The sequence below is a fragment of the Stomoxys calcitrans genome, chromosome 2 (genome assembly GCF_963082655.1).
Source record: "Stomoxys calcitrans chromosome 2, idStoCalc2.1, whole genome shotgun sequence".
NCBI lineage: Eukaryota > Metazoa > Arthropoda > Insecta > Diptera > Muscidae > Stomoxys > Stomoxys calcitrans.
The window spans coordinates 60,955,666-60,970,471 of record NC_081553.1 but is presented as its reverse complement, the minus strand read 5'-3'; positions in this window follow the sequence as shown (position 1 = coordinate 60,970,471).

Below are 14,806 nucleotides of genomic sequence, written 5' to 3'. Positions count from 1 at the left end.
AAATGAAGTGTGTAACGAAGTGTGGTTGCAAACTGAGTGAGTGAGTGTGGATTTAAAAGTGTGTGTGTGAGTGTGTGTGTTTGTGCTTAGATAACTACATTGTGATGTAGTTGTTTACAATTAGTGTAATCCTGCCGCAAAATAAAGTGATACAACCGCAAATAACTCCACGCACAAAAAGCCTACTTGAGAAGCTTCTGCCCCGTCCCGTAAACAATTCAGCTTCACTTTTATTTCAGCCGCCTCCCCGAATATAAAACCACATACTTTGAAACATAACATTGTGGGTGGAGATATTTCACATCACATTGTTTGCTTTTAGGATGAAGAATTTACACCAAAAATCCGCAGAGTTACTTGAAAAATTATCGTGGTTTACGAAATTAATTTAACCCCCCCTCACCAATCTATGGTTGAGGTAAGTGTTCCCTGAGTTGTACTATGTGTGAGAATTTTTATATGTGGCACTTTCCTAAACCTTTGATGGCTTGGGAAAGTGCCACCACATTTTCATTAAAAGTAAACAAAGTAAGACCTTTTCGATGTGTTAAGGATGTGATGTCTTTGTTGTCTTCAATTCATTGGTTGGCAATTCTTTACTGGCTGGAACACGCAGACAATTTTTACTATGATTAAAAATACGTTTTGGAAGTGAAAAAAAAAAATCAAACGGAAAAAACGCAACTACAGCACATGGCTTGTGAAAAATAATGGAACACAATTAAATGAAAATACTTGATCTTACATAGCTCCCGTCATAGATGGTATTTGTCAAGTTCTTTGAAGAACGTCATAGGTCGAAATATAAGCTGTATTCAAGTATGGTCCCATTAAGACCATTTAAGGCGAAACTCTCGAGAGGGCCAAAATATCGCCCTCATCTATTTTTCATAATGTAAATGGCAGCCTGCCTTCAGACTCATTCAGAAGTTTTCGTCCATTGTGAGACATCATGGAATAGAAGAAGAAAGATGCCTTCTAGTTCCTACCGTTGAACTATCCAGATCACTTTATAAACCCCAACAACTTGCGTTTGTTTACATCCGCTAAATCAGACAAGATCTAAAAGAAATTAGAACCTAAAGTGGAACTCTTTCTGACCACCAATGAGGGACACACACACAGTTGACGTTCAATAGACCCTTCTCCCTCGACGTCCTCACAGCTTCGGCAAAAGTTGTTACTGGGAAATTTCAGTCTGTCAGCAAGTTTTCCGATCAGACAGAGACCTGTCATTACGGACACAATGGCTGAGACATTCATTATAGCCAGCGAGAGCAAAGCGTTAGGGCACATAATTTTAGAATGCTCACAACAACCCCTTTGTAACCATCATACAGTTGACGTCCAATAGTCCCTTCTCCCTCGACGTCCTCACAGCTTCGGCAAAAGTTGTTACTGGGAAATTTCAGTCTGTCAGCAAGTTTTCCGATCAGACAGAGACCTGTCATTACGGACACAATGGCTGAGACATTCATTATAGCCAGCGAGAGCAAAGCGTTAGGGCACATAATTTTAGAATGCTCACAACAACCCCTTTGTGACCATCATCATTCGTTGCCCTTCGGGCCTGATCCTGAAGACTAAGCTTACATGTCGCTAGAGGCATACCCTCGCAGAGCATACCTGTAGCGCAGAGGTTAGCAAGTCCACCCATGATGCTGAACGCCTGGGTTGGAATGCTGGCGCTATCGGTGGTTTTCCCTCGTAATGCTGGCAACATTTGTAAGGTGCTATGAAATGTAAAACTTCTCTCCAAAGAGTTGTCGCACTCCGGCACGCCGTTTGGACCGGCTATCAAAATGAGGCTTCATATCCTTGAGGTTGAACTAGCATCGGACTCTACTCATAGATATCTGAGAAGTTTGCCCCTGCTCCTGAAGACTTAGCTTGCATGTCGCTAGAGGTATACTCTCTCAAGCTCGTCCGCTTTACAATTCCCTGGGATATCTCTGTGGCCCGGCACCCAGAACAGGTGAATTTTGAACTGTTCAGCCATCTCGTTGAGAGATCTGCGGCATTCGAGGGCGGTTTTTGTGTTCAGAAATACGTTCTCCAGAGATTTGATGACTGTCTGGCAGTCTGAGAAGATATTTATGCCAATCGTCGTTATGACATTATATCTTAGCCATTCCACCACTTCCTTAATTGCAAGGATCTCCGCTTGATACGCACTGCAGTGGACGGGTAACCTTTTCGATTTGACCAGTTCTAGATCTTTAGAGTACAACCCAAAGCCCACCAGGTCGTTTAGTTTGGAACCATCCGTATAGAAGTCTATGTAACTTCTGTTCCAAGGGATATCGTAGTTCCAATCGTAACCGTAACCACCATGTGACCAATAAGAAAGCTTCCTTAACCTCACGGCAGTGGTTGCTGCAATTTGTTCAGCCATAATGTCCAGAGGCATTATGTGTAGCATTAAATTGAGTGCATAAGATGCGGGTGAGATGATCAAACAAACCATCCCTTGGATCCAGTTGAGTATTAGGGGTAGTTGTACTATTGAAGCGCCGTCCACCAGACCACAACACCATATACCATGACAGGTCTGACGACTGCAGTATATACCCAGCGCATGAGACGCGGTTTAAATTTTTGCCAATGGCTTTCTTGCAGGTGTATAGGGCAAGAGTTGCCTTTCTTGGCCTTTCCAAAATGTGACATTTGATTTGGGATTTTGCGCTTTCAGTAAATGGAACATTCTATCCTCCCAAGAGACAGGTGACACTGTAGGTAACTTGTATCTCCTGGTGAAAAGAACTATTTTTGTCTTGCACGGATATACGACTAGACCAGTTTCTGTATCCGACTTCGCTGCTGAACGTAGAGCGCAATAAAGATGCGACTCTGCAAACAAATCCCTCAAAAGCGACGCGCAAAAGTGAAAGAAGTTGCCTTACATGAAGTAGTGTTTTTAGGCGTTAAAGTTGAGGCATTCCTCTGCTGACCCATCTTTTTAGATCTACAGATCCCAGGCCTGCCGTAATGGATCTTTTAATAAGTAAGTTATAACTTAACTTTCTTACGGTGATGAGGTGATGCCTAGAAACTCCAAGTCCTTCATGATTGACGACGGTTTTAAATGATTAAAAACACCTTCAATGTCAAGATATGGTACCTTGATCCTTGACAGCGAAAGAAAAATCTATGTAGTCGACCAGTTCGTGAAGGGCTGTTTCAGTGGACTTGCCCCATATGCATGCTATTGCTGCGACAGCCGATGTCCAGGGCTCTTTCCTTTCTATCAACCTCTCAAGACTTTCGGTTTGAAGGATGACGGACTAATAGGGCGAAAATCTTTGGCATGATACGGTTTTCCTGCTTTTGAAATGAAAATTGCCTTTGTGTCCCTCCATCCCACAGTTATATGCGTCATGCCGATACAGGCAGAGTATATCTCCCTAAGCCAATGATCCAGTCTGTCAGACAGAGCTTGTAATTGTACCGAAGATACATCATCAGGGCCTGGCGACTTAAAGGAGTGGAAGCTTTTTATCGCTCAAAGGAATTTCGGCTCAAACGCAATTTCCCCAGTTACTTCGGACGGATGCATACCAGTTACAACCTCTTCGGGCGCCACGTTGTTCGATGAAGAGCTTCCCGGGAAATTGTGTCAGCGAGTAATTCTAGTATTTCCTAACTAGATATTGTCCATGCATTCTCTGCCATTTGAATATATGCCACTATAATAAGTATTGAGGTTCGAATCTTCCTTAGCCTAGAGGCTAAGCTGCAGAACTCCACTCAGAATTTGTTCTGAGCCTTTTGAGCTCGCATTTGTGTGTTCTTACATCAGCCTTATATACCTTCCAATCGTGTGGTGCCCTTGTGGCTTTAACTCTGCTGAAGAGCTTCCTGCAGACCTTGCTTAGACCAACCAGTTCTGGGATCCACCATGCCGGTCGCTGTTTGCCTCTTTGCTTGGCACAAGGACATGCTGTCCTAAGCGAGTTCAGGACCTTCGTGATCCGCTTAAACAGTTTCCACTTCCTTTTCTGGTCTAGAAGGAATATACGTGAAGAATTTGTGACTGTTGTTAAGGCGCGGGACCTCTTCTGCAGTATTTTCGCCAAGGTTGAAACTAATCTACCGATTATCAGAGAAGCTGTGGTCATCCAACGCTTTCTAGTCGTATATCCTTCCGCTTATATCTTCCGAAACTAAGGTGGGTTTATTTCCTTTATTACAAACCGCCAGATTGGTATCTTAATTTCCCCACATCTGTAAATGTGCATTAGCATCACTTCCTACAATGAGGCTCTTTTCACCTGCAGAAGTGGCTTCATCTATCAACTTTAGGCTTGAAGGCGGAATCTCTGAATCGTGCGCCATATATAGGAAAGCCAGCCAGTAATGAGACTTATAAATTTCAAGACTGGCTATTACTGAGTCTTCAGTGCTTAGCGACGGTTGAGGAAAAACATTGAGACTACTCTTTAAAAGAATACAGGCTCTGTGTCTTCCATTCCCAGTTCCCTCGAGAAGTTGAAATTCACGTAGCATTCCTCCACACTTCCATGGCTATTGAATTTGATCCACGTCAAAACCTCCTGCCATCAGTAGAACCGTTAGTGCCGCCGAAGCAACCTTACATGGTTGTTGTTGTTACCACATTCCCATGTGGAGGTGGCGATCCTCGACAAGCTCCATGGGTAAGCAAGCTCGTTCCAGTCCATAGGACCGATCGCCGTGGAAACGTCATAGCCATTGGTTATTTAAAGGCTCCAATAACTCACCCTGCCATATCGAGTATCATAGGCACTCAGTATTTAAGCAACAGATGGCGCCACTTGACCTCTCACTGAGACTCTTCCTCAATACCGCTAATTGTCCGCAACTGCAGTTGCAGCTACTCTGTATATGGAGTATCCCACTATACGCAGCCTGTGGACGTGCCCCGTAGCTGTCAGTTGAGCTTCTCGTAATGACGATGAACATCACACAAATCGGAGCTGAGAGTTCCAGCCTGTATGGTTCTCATAGTCATTCCGAGCCAGGGAATCAATCATGTAAGAGATTTAGCTGCAGAAAGCGGACCATAGTTAGGGTTTAGAATTTCCATTACTGTTGCGTTAGCTTCGTCTTCTCAGTCGGCCAGGAGTTCCTTCTCACATGAGTTTCCTTACGCATCCAGGGGCAGCTGAGAAAGCAGTGGAACCAATCTTCCTCAGGACACCGAACACTAGCGGAGAGACTGATTCCTCTTTATATGCTTCTCTAGCTGCTGCTGTCGAAGTGCCTTTTGAGTTCTGTTCTTCCCCGCTGGCGCATACCTTGAGCCCAATCCAAAACCGGATGACCCCCTCACACAGGGCTTGTATGGTTCCGTTTCGACACCTTCTTCTCCTATTTCGATCATGGTAGGGGCACATCCAGTCTCCTGCAATCTTACAGACTTTATAGATGTGGTCGATAGTTTCTTAGGCAAGGGTTCAGCAACAACTGCTGTATCATCTCCTGATTCCCCAAACCTACCGCTTCCATAGGTCTTCAGCTACAACTTGTTGAATCCGAACTACATCAGGCTTGTTGAGATTCGAGAGACAGGCGGAGTCTTATACGAATACTGCATGTCTCCGGTCCAACAGCCTCATCCAATCTTGCATTCGGTGGTTGAAAGATTGGGATTACAGTCCCATAGTGGTGGAGGGTACAAAAAGAGAATTCGCTCGGCCGAACTTAACGCGATTTTATTTTTTTATACCCACCACCATAGGATGGGGGTATACTAATCTAGTCATTCCGTTTGTAAAAACCTTGAAATATTGATCTAGGACCCCATAATGTATATATATTCTTGATTGTCTCGAAATTCTGATTCGAACTAGCCATGTCCGTCCGGCCGCTGTCGAAATCATCATAGCGGTTGAACGCGTATAAACCGATCTTCCAATTTGACTTCTTGAGCCCATGGAAGCCACAACTTTTGTTCGATTTGGCTGAAATTTCGCACTTAGTGTTCTGTTATGACTTTTAACAACTGTGCTGAGAACGGTTCAAATCGGTCAAGAACCTGATATAGCTCCTATATAAACCGATCTCCCGATTTGACTTTTAAAGCCCCTGGAAGCCGCAATTTTTGTCCGATTTGGCTGAAATTAGGCACATAGTGTTCTGTTATGACTTTCAACAACTGTGCCATGTACGGTCCAAATCGGTCAAGAATCTGATATAGCTCCCATATAAACCGATCTCCCGATTTGACTTTCTGAGCCCCTGGCAGCCTCAATTTTCATCCGATTTGGCAGAAATTTTGAACATAGTGTTCCGTAATGATTTCCAATAACCGTGCTAAGTATGGTTTAAATCGATGAAGAATCTTATATAGCCCCCATATAAACCGATCTCCCGATTTTACTTCTTAAGCCCCTGGAAGCCACAATTTATGTCCGATTTGGCTGAAATTAGGCACATAGTGTTCTGTTATGACTTTCAACAACTGTGCCAAGTAAGGTCCATATCGGGCAAGAACCATATATAGCTCCTATATAAACCGATCTCCCGATTTGACTTTTTGAGCCCCTGGCAGCCTCAATTTACATCCGATTTGGCTGAAATTTTGCCCAAAGTATTCTGTTATGACTACCAACAAAGGAGCCGAGTGCAGTTGAAATCGGTTTATAATCTGATATAGCTCCCATATAAACCGATCTCCCGATTTGATTTCCTGAGCCCCTGAAAGCGTCAATTTTTGTCCAATTTGGCTGAAATTTTGTACTTGGTGTTCTGTTATAACTCCCAATAACTGTGCCAAGTATGGTTTAAATCGATGAAGAATCTGATATAGCCCCCATATGAACCGATCTCCCGATTTTACTTCTTAAGCCCCTGGAAGCCACCATTTTTGTCCGATTTGGCTGAAATTTTGCACATAGTGTTCTGTTACGACTTTCAAAAGCTGTGCCATGTACGGTCCAAATCGGTCAAGAATCTGATATAGCTCCCATATAAACCGATCTCCCGATTTGACTTCCTGAGCCCCTGGCAGCCTCAATTTACATCCGATTTGGCTGAAATTTTGCCCAAAGTATTCTGTTATGACTACCAACAACTGAGCCGAGTGCAGTTCAAATCGGTTTATAATCTGATATAGCTCCCATATAAACCGATCTCCCGATTTGACTTCCTGAGCCCCTGATAGCCTCAAGTTTTGTCCGATTTGGCTGAAATTTTGTACTTGGTGTTCTGTTATGACTCCCAATAACTGTGCCAAGTACGGTTTAAATCGGGCAAGAACATGATATGGCTCCCATATAAACCGATCTCCCGATTTGACTTCTTGATCCCTTACAAGTCGCGATTTTTATCCGATTTGGCAGAAAATTTGCATATAGTGTTCTGTTATGACTCTCAAAAACGAGTACGGACCAATTCGGTCTTTAACTGGATATAGCTCCCATATTTTAGCAGAATTCATGATAGTGGGGTCCCAAGATTCGGCCCGGCCGAACTTGACACGCTTTTACTTGTTTTACGATAATCTCAATATATCTGTCGTCTACTGTTGAACTTTTACTTTTCGTGTTAAGGTTTTTGAGCTTAGGTTCATCATCCAAAATCATCACTTTGTCTCTTGCCTGGAATGAAAGTGTTGGTGTGATTTTCAAAGTGAAGTGACGTTGATGAATTTCGTTCACATATATTCACCCACCACACATACTGTCGTCCATTAATGGTAAACTCTCTGTGAGAAAGAACTGCTCCACCTCTTTCTGCTACATACACATGTACAGTGTACAATGTAGACCCACACACACACACACACTCGTATGTTTGAAATACTTTGAAAGTGTCAACAGTTATGTTATCTGTCATACCATCTTTCACTTTTGTCAGCATTTTAAACAATGGCCTCTTAATTACACTACGTTGACATAGTCGAGTGAAAATGTTCTCCTGAAAATAAGCAAAAGTGTTCAAATATGTGTGCGTGTATGTGTATGTGAGTGGCATGTGTGATGTCTATTCTTGCTCAGAGAAGAGTGTCAGAATGTAAGTGGGTGTTTGTTTTGTTTGTCTAGTCTGCTATGTTTGCAAGTGTAATGCTCGCTAGACGCACACTTTAAGGCGAATGTTTGCATAACAATTTAGTCGGTGGTTTTTCTAATAAAGTGTTAATGTGAAAATGAGGCTTTACATCAAAGGTTACTCCAGTACCTTTACTCTAAACTGGGAACAAAGTATAAGAGTTTAAAAAAGTTTAGGTTAAAGAATCATATATGGAATTCAATGTTTAGATTAGTTTAAAAACGTAAATTAAACAGAACAGGTAAAAGTGTTCCAAATTTCGGCCGGGCCGAATCTCCCATATAGGGAGATTATTGTGATAAACAAAAATGGTTATCAAATTCGTTTTCTAATCTCAAATGCCTTTCATTTGAGCCACATATTGGCATGGTGGGTAAATTTTTACCCTTTGGGGGGTCCCACATTTGGATATCAAATTCGTATTCTACTCCCAAATACCTTTATTGCGATGGTCAGTAAATAATTGCTGTTTGGGGGGAATTTGGGCAAGGGCTACCCCACAGAAAATTGGTCCCAAAAGTGAGTATCAATCCCGTGCTCTATTCTCCAATACATTTCGTTCGAGACACACATTGACATTGTCGGTAAATATGGCCGATTTAGGGGAGTTTTAGGCAGTGAGATGGTCCCCCACACACTTAGCCCTGAAAATATATCAGCATCGTGCTCTATTCTCATATATCTCAAGTAACTTTCATATGAACCCCATATTGCCATTGGCCTGAAAATTGAAATTGGATATCAAATTAGTTTTCTAATCTCAAGGTAATTGAGATTGAAATCCCTTATTGCAAAAGTCAGCAAATACAATATGTCCGGTTTGGGGTATGGGCCCTAAAAACTATCAACATCGAGCCCCAATGTCTTGAAGACCCACATTGTCTTGGTGAGCAAATACGTCCTATTTGGGTCTTGTTATTGGGGTGGGACGTCCTCTAGACAGTTGGTCTCGAATGTTAAGATCAGATTCGTGGTCTACTCCCAAATACTTTACGTTTGAGCCCCATATTTCCATAGTCGGCAAAAATTACCGGTTTGGAGAATGGGGTGGCCACTTATTGGGTTGCCCAAAAAGTAATTGCGGATTTTTTAAAAGAAAGTAAATGCATTTTTAATACAACTTGGAATGAACTTTAATCAAATATACTTTTTTTACACTTTTTTTCTAAAGCAAGCTAAAAGTAACAGCTGATAACGGACAGAAGAAAGAATGCAATTACAGAGTCACAAGCTGTGAAAAAATTTGTCAACGCCGACTATATGAAAAATCCGCAATTACTTTTTGGGCAACCCAAAAGTAACTTGGCCCTGAAAATATTTATCAGATTCGTGTTCTACTCTAAAATACGCCTTATTTGAGCCCCATATTGCAATGGTCACCAAATACTTCCTATATGGGTGGTATTATGGGAGTGGGGTGGCCCCACTGACACGTTTTACCGAATATTGGTATCAGATGCGTGTTTTACTCCCAAAGACCTTTCATTAGAGCCCCATATTGCTGTGGTCGTAAATTTGTTCTTTTTGGGGGAGGGATGGACCCCCAGAAGCTTGGTCCCACATTTGTATATCGTACACTACTCGCCAATACCTCTCATTTGAGTCCCATATTGCCATGGTTGGTAAATATGTCTGCTTTTGGGGTGTTTTGGGGTTGGGGTGGTCCGCCAAACACTTGGTCCAACAATTGGATATCAGATACGTTTTCCCATCCTAATTACCTTTCATTTGAGTCCCATATTGTTATATATATATATATATATATATATATATATATATATATATATATAGTAGGTTTTGGTGGTGGGGTGGCCCCCCTAGGTACCCTATCCGAAAGTTGGATACCAAATTTTAGTTTTTTGTTTACTATGAGAGAGCACACAAAATTTCGCTTAAATCGCACCACCCATCTCCGAGATCTGGCGTTTCTGAAAATTAGGATAAGGGGAGGGTCCGCTCCCCCTTCAAATATCAAAGAATGTAGTACCCTATTTTCTTGGAAGTGTAGGGGTTTAAAAGAGTCCACTCTACTTGATTCCCGCAAAATCGGACATAGCATGGGTATCAAGGACCTTGATACAAGCCCATATGCCAAATCGGATAATAAATACAGCTTTTTGAGCCCTAGAGTCTAAATAGAGAGAGATCGGTGGAGAGAAGATTCTAATTCTGAAACATCAGGCAGTGCAGTTACAGAGAACTCAATGCCGCCTAACGCACAGGGATCAGACAATGAGACCAAGAACTACTCCCAAGAAGCCCATTTACCCAAGATTTCGAAGGCTAATATAGGCAAAGATCTTTATATTGAAACTTCAGGCAGTGCAGGGACGATAGATTCAATACAGCCTAACGAATAGGAACCCGATGGTTAAACCATTACTGACTTTCTCAGTTTTTGGAAGACTAGGATAGGCAAAGATCCTTATATTAAAACATCAGGCTGTGCAAATGCAAATTTTGTCCATGAAAATTCCATTAGGGACCAGGGTCAAACTTCTCACATATCAATTAGTGTTGTCCGATTCAAGTTTAAGCTCAATGATAGGGGGCCTCCTTTTTATAGCCGAGTCCGAACGGCGTGCCCCAGTGCGACACCTCTTGGGAGAGATGTTTTACATGGCATAGTACCTCACAAATGTTGCCAGCATTAGGAGGGGAAAACCACTGCTGAAAATTTTTTCTGATGGTTTCGCCAGGATTCGAACCCATGGCGGACATGCTAACCTCTGCGCTACGAGGGCCTCCAGTGTTGGGAAACTCAATGCAGCCCAAATGAAAAGGGAGCAAACAATGAGACCATCACCTACTCCCAAGAAGCCCACCTAATGGAGGACCAATGATTGAGGTCATCCAGATAAACCTCCATCAAAGCGAGACAGCTACTCATACTATGATGGAGAAAATCAGCAAGGGCAAGATTCATATTGGCTTAATTCAGGCGAAATGGGAGTGAGAGCAGAGACAAAGGAGGACATGTTGAAGCTTTTGATGAAAACCCATTTTCCACAGGATAAGAAGGGACTCGTGAAGACAACGGAATCTAGGCATAATGATGTTGAACGAAGTTATATTGGGATGTGTATTGCAAACGGTTCAAGGAATACAATAAGATTACCAGAGCAGCAAAACGTGCCTCCTGGAAGCTTCTCTCCGAACAGGTCGATAGCATTAATAACGACTCCAAGATGAAAAACGTTCTCTCAAAAACCCAAGTTCAAACTGAAACGTTACTAGACAACATGGGAGTGAGAGCAGAGACAACGGAGGACATGTTGAAGCTTTTGATAAAAACCCAATTTTTACAGGATACAACGGGACTCACGGAGACACCGGAAACTTGGAATAATGAGATTGATCGAAAGCTTATCATAACGCAATTTATGGCCAATGAAGCTTTAGGCAGCTTCAACCATTAAGTCACTCGGACCTGATGGAATATTTCCAGCGTTACTGCAGAAAGGGCGGACTCTCTGGCGACCCATTTGACCTGTTTTTTCACAATGTACCTAAGACTTGCATATACTCCGAAATCCAGACAGGAGGCAAGGGTGGTATTTATACCCAAGTCGGGCAAGGAAACTTAAGCGACACCAAAGGCCTACAGACCTATAAGCATAACGTCCTTTCTACTCAAAACCAGGGCTGCGTTGTCGAGTTTTTTAAGTAAAACCTCGTGCAGGTAGTCTCCACCGACCTTCCCTTGCCATAAGCATGCTGTTTGTGTTTGAGCAGTTCGCTGGATGTCTTACTCTTTATCCGAACCGCCGGAGTCGGAGAGAGGTTCGGAGTCGGGGCTTACGTGATCAACTCCGAACCAAACTCCGACTCCGGCTTAATACTCCCAGCCGGGGTCGTAGTCGAGGGCTAGACTCCGTAGCCCTGCTCAAACCCATGGAAAGTATTGTGGATACCATGATCAAGAGTAGGATATCCAGCGAACTGCTCAAACACAAAAAGCATGCTTATGGCAAAGGAAGGTCAGTGGAGACTGCCCCTGTACGAGGTTGTGAATAAAATAGAAGAATCCTACTATGCCAAGCTTGGGTTTATCAATATGCGGACCGACACACTGATACAATCCTTAAACCTGTACCGGGTGGACCAGGTCCTTAGAGACTGGATAAATTGCGGAGCCCATGACATAAATATAAGGGAGAAAGTGGCACAGGGCAATTCACAGGGAGCATTTTATCGCCACTCCTATGGGTGACCACCATAAATGACCTACGGATGCTGACTGAGGAGGGATTTGAACCCGTCTGTTATGCAGATGAAGTTATAATACCTCTTAGGGGTAAGGATCCAAACCAGCTATGCAGAAGGGACGAAAGGGTCTAGCATATGACCGGGCTAGGCACAGAAGTCTCCATGTTAACCCTGAGAAGACAGAAATATGCCTGTTCACGAGGAAGACGAAGGTGGGCCAATTTGATGCATCACGTTTGCTCAACAAATCGAATTCGATATCTGACCAGGTCAACTACTTGGGAGTGACCTTGGATAGGAAACTTAATTGGAAGGGTCACATTCAGAAGCGTACTGAGAAGGCTCACAGATGTTAGGCGCTATGTAGACGGGCCGTAGACTCGAAATGGGCCCTGAATCCGAGGATAGTCCACTAGCTCTACAGGAGCGTGATAAGACCAATACTTACTTGCGCCTCAGTAGTTTGGTGGACTGCTATGGAGAAAAAGTGCAACAAAAGGACCATACAACAGGTCGGGAGAATATGTTGTCCTGGCATAGGCGAAGCGATGAGGACCACGCCCACTAGGGCACTGGAGACTATTCTCGGATATCCGACCCATAGACATACAGATTAAGTGTGAGTCAGCCACTGCGGCTATGAGACATAAGGCGATAGGAGAATAAATTGAGTATGGGAGCAGCTCATACTATCGCGTTATAATCGCGGCGTCAATAGAAAACCTGTAAGGAAGGGAAGAGGTTTCCGATCGGATACCTGAGATGACACTTGAGCTCGAGTTCGAGGCACTGCTGCCAACGGCACAGTCTTGGATTGACGGAACCCTTGTATTGCCATGTGTCAGTGCCAGGGATGCCACCGTAGCGCATAGGTCAACATGTCCATGACGTGGAACGCCTGGGTTCTAACCTTGGCGAGATCATCAGAAAAAAATTTCGGCGGTGGTTTTCCCCTCCTAATGCTGGCAATATTTGTGAGTCACTATGCCATGTAAAACTTCTCTCCAAAGAGGTGTCGCACTGCTGCACGCCGTTCGGACTTGGCTATAAAAGGGAGGCCCCCTATCATTGAGCTTAAATTTGAATCGGACTGCACTTATTGATATGTCAGAAGTTTGGCCCTGTTCCTTAGTGGAATGTTCATGGGCAAAATTTGCAAATTTGCAGTATTGCCATGTGGAAGATCATGTACGCGGATAGAGCGAAGCTGGAGGACAGAGTGGGCCAGGCGGTCTACATTGAGTACCCAAGGACTGAGATCTGTTTTAGACTCCCTGACCATAATATTGTCCTGATGGTGTGGTGTGGTTCTAACGCGAGGACGTCGAGTGTGAACATCTTTACCGACAGTACAATTGCCATAAGGGCAATAACATCCAAGACGGTAAGGTCAAGAACAGTCGTCTTGCAGTGTAAGAAGGAGATTAACGCCTTCTCTGAAGCTAGGCACCCAAACAATGCGGATTATGAGGATGCATACTCTGCATTGTTTGGGTGCCATAACGGAGTAAGGGGGAATGAAAGGGCAGCTGATCTGGCGTTGAAGTGGGCCTGGGGTTCTAAATTGGGAAACTAGGGACTAAGATCTCTTTTACACTGTCTGGCCATAATGCGGTCCTGCAGGCATAATCCGCATTGTTTGGGTGCCTAGCCCTAACGTAGTAAGGGGGAATGAAAGGGCAGCTGATCTAGCGATGATGTGGGCCTGGGGCTCTACATTGATAAACTAGGGACTGAGATCTCTCTTTAAACTGTCTGACCATAATACGGTCCTGCAGGCGTAAATGCTGGCGATCACAGAATGCGTGAGGTGGTGTGGTGCTAAAGCGAGCACGTCAAGTGTGAACATAAAAAATGTCTAAAAGGGGCAATAACAACCAAGACGGTAAGGTCACGATAAATTTTGGAGTGTAAGAAGAAGATTAAGGCCTTCTCTGAGGATGGCATAATCCGCATTGTTTGGGTGCCTGGCCATAACGGAGTAAGGGGGAATGAAAGGGCATCTGATCTGGCGACTAAGGCCAGTGGTCCGCCGTCAATAAACTTCGTTAACCCGAAGCCTTTCGGGTCGACGCACTCTGAGTTAAGGGCGTGGGCGATGTACGCGCATGTAACACTGTGGAACAGCGAAACAGTCGGTAGGACGGCGAGTATCCTACGGGGGGGATCCAGATCGTGGGAAGACGAGGCTATTACTGAAAGGAAGTAAGAAGGAGGTCAGTATAGCTTTTGGTATCATGATGGGACAGATAGGACTACGAGCTCTTTTATGTAAAATCGGTGCGGCAAGTGATGGCATGTGTAGGGCATGTGGGGTAGATGATGAGACGTTGTAGCATTTCCTATGACATTGCCCGGCTTTCGCGGCTAAAAGACACCTGTACTTAGGTGGGGACACAATACCAGACATGAACCAACGTAGGGGAGTGGAATGGAAAAAAATTAGGGACTTTGTAAGTAGCATGGAATTCCTTTTTTAGATTTTCTTTCTCGGAGGGGAAAACCGGACCGAATGTTGTACTGCATGCTATGTTGCAAAGGCAGTAAGAGGAAAACTGCCCTCCGA